Genomic DNA, 6000 nt, shown 5'->3' on the forward strand with positions numbered 1-6000 from the left:
AATAAAACTAAATTCATTCTATATCCTTGTTCACACACAACTCCAAGGCAAACTATGGCTTAGTACAAACAAGCAAATGTATGTGCTCCCAGAAAGATTGTGGACACTTTACTCCTCTCTGATCGTTTTGCTCCTACACTAAGTCACCATTTCGCTTAGCGTGTCATCCAGCCCAGGGCTTGTGGTGTACCTCTTCCAAACAAACCATGAGCTGTAACCCATAGGACAAACCTTGGTTACAGCTTGTGGTTTGTCTGGAGAGAACAAAACTTGGTAATTTTCTATGGAAAATAGGTTACTGTTCACTCACTTGTAAGAAAATGTTTTACATCCTTTCTTCAATATATCTTCCCCATGTAGTTGAACTATTTCAACAATTGTTTGCCAAGGAATGATAATAATAAATTCTTTTCCACTTTTCCATTTTACAGTTCACTACTTAGTCCACCAAGGTAGTCTTAAATTGAAATGAACTTCCCCTCTCAGTTTCACTTCTCCTGAAGCAGAAGCTGCTTTGTATCTCCTGAGTTTCAAGGTCTCGTTCAACCATAATATTATGGTTTTATGTGCACGAGCAGTGTCTTGCTTCACAATGCTGAAGTTGCAGGCCCTTCATTCCACCCCTGCTCCTGCCAGGAAACAAGCCATGGTTTGGCTTGCTGTGTCGTCCAAACCTAAGCTTATAGTTTGTTTTCCCCAAACTACATGCCTAGGTTTGGGCAATGCAACTATCAATGCCATGGCTTGTTTCCTGGTAGAAGCAGGGGGAGAGAGACCCATGCCCACAATTTCACCAGTGGGTGGCAGCACACTGCTCATTCACATTAAACCATTGTTTAGCTTAACTATGAGTTAATGTGATGCGCAAACCAGGTCATAGAAGTGCTGAGAAGTAAGATTATATGCTTATTGCAAGAAATCACAGGTAAAACATGAACACTAGCCTGAAAGCAGATGAATTTAGTAGATAATAGAAGAAACTGAGTTTGAACTCCATTTTTATCCTAGAATGTCTTAAAAGAAACACACATACTTGACATTTGATATAAATGCATAATTAAATCCATTCATCTATATGAAAGCATTAATTCTAAATATATTTACACTCCAGTAAGAGATAATTCAAATGTACAGGAATTACAGATAGTACAGCCCTTCCTGCAGGTGGGGGAGTTGACACCTTTCTGGCAATCTGATGCACTCACTTAATCATGCTAAGATTCTAGCAATGCTGTCATCTCAGTTCTAAACTCCCTCATTTGCCTTTGCTGTCCAAGGGTTCTTTACTTAGCTATAAACACGCAGAAATAATATATAATCCAGTCCTTCTTGGACTACAACACTTTTCATCAAATTATTGAGAAGGGGGGAGGACAGCGAGCATTTCATTTTAAAGTACCTGCAACCCAAACAGAACACATCCCTGTACATCTTAGGCTGCATACACACCACCATGTATTTAAGATGCATTATTTCCCTCAAAGAATCCTGGGAACTGTAGTTTACCCTTCATAGAACTACAGCTGCCAGCACCCTTAAACTGCAGTTCCCAGGATTCTTTGGGGAAAATAATGCACTTTAAAGGTATGGTGTATGCAACCTTAGGGAAAAACAAGCTTAAAATCCTTCTCCTCAGCACGAACACTTTTATGCAGGGAAGGGGTTTTCGGCTTTGGGGAAAAAATACCAGGGAATCACCGAAAAGTGTAATTTTTCTACTTCCAATCTCAAGTGGTACAATCTCGGAAGAGCTGTACCACATATATGAATTGGCTTTACATATGGTCCATATAGGTGCATTTAGAAACTAGGCCTAAGACAATGTTGTCACTTTAATGGGATTTAACTGTAAAGCAAAAGGTGCATTATAAGACAACCTTGCTGGAATGCTAGCCTGATTACAGCCTCTACTGCAGTCAACTCTGAAAATATAAGCTACACATTGCTGACTCACCATTACCCAAAGAGTTTAAGAACCAGCCTAAACACAGTATCCAGGAACTAGTTCTCTTGAAAAACACTAGGACAACGTCCATGTAATGTGGTTGTAAGTAAGTTTTAGGGCCTTTTCTTGTCTATTGTGTTGTATGTAGATATAACAGGGAGTTGAGTCCTGTGGTTTTTGAGCCCCATGGACAATTCATCTATATACAATGAAATAAAATCAAAGTGTACATTTTGTGTACTGTCAGTAACCTGCGATGCAAATTTGGGCAACGTCCATCGTCTATAGCTGCCTGTTACTTAAGTATTACATCTGTCTTTTCATTAGAGGGAAAAGGGTTTTTTTAAGCCTCCATTTCTGCGAAGTAGTAGGTGTAGATGTGTGTATGGTTAAGACATTCCATATAATAAAAAAGCTTAACATTGCTCTCCCCAACATATTCACTACATAACAATCAAATAGCTTAGCCTGATGTAGAACAGCTACTATTATAATTCAGTGGGCAGAAAATATCAGTTTTCTTACATAAATGTTAGGGTTCCACACCTCACACTCTGGATTACTAAAATGTTTGCTATGGAAACTCCCAGGCTCCTGCAGCAGTAAGCCCTGAGAAGAAAGTGGCAGCAGAAAGAGCACCTATGTAGCACCACGTTCTTATCAGTGAAGATTTTTATATTGGAATTTTACTTTCCAAGTGGCTAAAGGCAGAGGCAAAGCTATGAGCCTTAAGCATTACAGACTTTTAAACACCTATTATGATGACAGCAAATTTCTCCAAAGCAGATATTCCACTAAAACCCACATGGGACCATTAAAAAGACATCACTCTGGCCTAGGAAAGGCCTAATAGCATTATTTTTAAGAGCTGATTAACTGCCTGGCCTTTACTCCTGCAAAAGAAATTGTCACAAGTCTCATTTCTAGACTATGCTCCCCGCTTTCATTAAGGACAATGGTACCACTTCCTCTGAGGCAGCCCTTAGTTCCTGCGCAGAAACGCATTTAAATGGAATTGATTCCCAAATTGTTTTTCCTTCACAAGTCCTTCTTCCATGGGAAGCTTATTTCCACAACTTCAAACAAATTTGTTATGGCACTGTTCTGGCTTCCACTACATCCAACTGCAGCATGTATCCCAAAATTAGGATTTATTGATTTAGGTGCATCCTCAGGTACAGGGCAACACCTGTTTTCTTGAGTGCAAGAGGGAGGGAGGGAGAACAGCAGAAGAGGGTGGAAACTGAAAGACAGTAGACCGGAGAAGAGTTGTCTTTCAACTGAAAGTAGAGTCCCGCAGGAGGAAGCATCGGTCGCACTTGTAAGATGGGTAACGAGGGGGCTGGGCTAGTGTAACTTTGCCGCACTATAATCAAGCTTAATCAAAACAACCGTGGGCAGCAGCTGTCGATCGTATCTACCTTCCTCACTCCCCCCAAAAAAGTAGCGATTTAGGGTGCCAGGTTGATGTTATGAGCTGGGAACTACCATAAACATCAGATGGGTAACAAACTACGTAGCGGTCTTCAGAAAAAGTGTGCGCTCCCGATGGAGTTCCCGGAGCGTGGGTTTAAAGATCACTTCCCCGCCATGGGGAGGAAGAGAGGAAAAACAGCCGAATCGTAAGGAAGGCCTCATCTTTTTCAAATGAAGCCATTTTAAAAACGATAATAATAATGTTGATGATAACGTATCAGTCAATCAGTTCTTCCGGAAAAGCAAAACACATGGCCACAAAAGTTCATGAGAAGTTACCTTGAAACGACTTTTCTTCTAACCTACGCACTCAGTTCCAAGTTCGAAAGAGAAGGTGCATCAAACAGTAATCGCCCAGTCACGGATTCAAGAAACCAAAGGGGGGGGGAGAGAGGCTCCTGCTTTTCCCGGGCACACAATACTGAAACATACACACACACCTCGAAAAAGAGAAAGCACCTCCTGTGTTCAGCGCCTAGGAACTTTTTACGAGTGCAGCGAGAAAGAAATGCGAAAGAAACGGCGGTCAATCAGGCGCCCCCTTTCGGGCCCACAGCTACCCGGACGCGGCGCGCCCCTCTCCTGGGTTGCGGGAACTTGCGCGAAGCGCTACAACCGCACGCAGAGTTGGCGCTCTCACTGCTACTGCTGCAGCGGCGGCGGCTCTAGGCTGAACATCTGAGCGAAGCGCTCGCCGCTCACTCCCCCTCCCCTAGCGCTGCGCTCCTCCTGCTCGCCTGGCTGCTGCTACCGCCCTCCCTCGCCGTCTCCCGCATCAAACTTCAGGAGCCGAAAAAAAACCTTTCCGACGGCCGGGCAGGCAGCAAAACGCGCCCAGCAGCTGCAGCGGGCGCCACCCTACCCACAAGGACACGCATCCCGCGCCCGCCTTACCTGCGGGGAGTTTTTCCAGCCCTGCGCCGCTGCCGGGGCTCGGGCAAGGCTCGCCGGCGCTCCGCTCACCGCCTCATTCCAATATGGCACGGTCGGCCCAGGCGCATGCGCCCGCCGTCTCTCTCCCCGGTCCCCTCCCCTCGCTCCTGGTTTTTTGGGCGCTCGCAACACACTCCCTCGCGCTCGGACACGCTGAGCCTCGGCGCCGGTGGGGGACGATCACCCGGTGCCAGGCTCTTCTCTTCAGGCCCCGCCGAAATAAAGCCACGACGACAAAATTAAACTTGCTCCCCCAGCACTTTGGGCGCCGAGAGGCGACGTGAGCCCCCGCCGCCTCCGCCCGTCGCAGCGCCACCCTGTCCCCGAGGATTTCCCGCGGGGCGCGCACCTGCCTCAAGTTATTCAGCGCGCAATTGTGGGAGGTGCGCGTCCACCCGAACCGAAGGGGGTGGGGTGGAGTGGGGGAGAAGGAGCTAAAATGAACCACAATCTTCAGTGTGTTGGAATGAAGCGGGCGAGGCAGCTGGAGGGGCTTCGGCAGAGCCAGGCAGGCGCTGTCAGCTTAGCTCTCCATCCAGCGCGCTGGCCTGCCGAGCTTGGAGAGCCATTAACTACTTGAGCCTGTTTGCTTACACTAAAACCGGCTGACTCCAGTAGGGGGCTGGTTTAAGGGCAATAAATACCCCGGCTAAAACGCTTTACAGCTGGGCACAGTCATGTTTTCTCCTTTGACTGCCAAGTTGATCCCCCCCCGAAAAGAACTCCGACTTCCTTCTCTCTCTCCCTCCCCGGTTTTTCTTTTTGGGGGGCCTAAAACGGACAGCGCCATGGGTTAACCGATACGATACTAAGCCCCGCTTGGCTTTTTGTTAAGATCTCTATTCTTATTTCACTGCTGTTTACGCCGGATCCTGCAACCATTTGCCCTCCCCTCCCCCTTGCTCCTCTTTCCCCCTCCCCTGCAAAAGATGTAGGACGGAAGCGCGGCCCAAGTGCGTACACGCTGTAGTAGAGGATGGCGGCAAAGAAGGCGGCTAGGTGGCGGCAGCTGTTAATGCGTTGAAGGGCGGGATGAATTAAAACATCCTAAACCGAAATTAAAATTGGAAGAGGGAGAGAAAAAAATAGATGGGGAAAGAAAGGAGGAGGATTGTGCAACACCGAGAACCTCATGACCACGCGCCTGTGCAATCAGAGAAGAGTAATAAAAGCGAGCGAGTTTCACGCAGCTTAAAGGCGACAGGAGGCGAAAGAGGGATACCCGCGTAGCCAGGAGCCAACTGGATCCTTGCAAGAACCTCGATTTGGAGCAGGGGGTGGGGAAAGAGATCTAATTTCCAGGACCCTCCCTCTGCGTTCGCGCCTTCCACAGCCAGCCAGCCATTGCCACCCGCCACTCTGGATTTTTGCAGCGTCTCGAACGCTATTTACTGTAGATCTGACATATATCTACTACACTTCTTTTTAACCCGTTCCATCCACACAAACGTCCTTGTTGGTGTGCCGGTCTTTAAATGGCTAATGGTGTGCACTGAGTGCTCCATGCGTTGAAGACACCAGTTGACAGCATACGGGAATAACCGATCAGCGTGCCGGAAAAAGTCGTATGGAACTCGAGAAACGGCCAGCGTGGTCTCGGATAGAAGCAAAAAGGATGCGCCGAGGCCGAGAAACATGTAGAAACA

At 47.1% G+C, this 6000-nt stretch overlaps 1 protein-coding gene across 5 annotated transcripts in view; it reads right to left on the reverse strand.

Moving 5' to 3' along the window:
- Positions 1 to 5583, reverse strand: part of SFMBT1 (Scm like with four mbt domains 1) — a 116659-nt gene extending 111076 nt beyond the window's left edge. Inside the window, exon 1 of one of the 5 annotated variants that reach the window (XM_061618018.1) lies at positions 5316 to 5583. The gene's annotated coding sequence lies outside the window, so the exon portion shown is untranslated. Of the gene's footprint in view, positions 1 to 3700; positions 3842 to 3861; positions 4169 to 4315; positions 5205 to 5315 lie in introns of those variants that run through there. The other 4 variants (XM_061618019.1, XM_061618015.1, XM_061618016.1 and 1 more) reach the window with 4 other exon arrangements.
- Positions 5584 to 6000: the final 417 nt, after the last annotated feature.

This window comes from Rhineura floridana, chromosome 3 (assembly GCF_030035675.1).
Source record: "Rhineura floridana isolate rRhiFlo1 chromosome 3, rRhiFlo1.hap2, whole genome shotgun sequence".
NCBI classification, from domain to species: domain Eukaryota; kingdom Metazoa; phylum Chordata; class Lepidosauria; order Squamata; family Rhineuridae; genus Rhineura; species Rhineura floridana.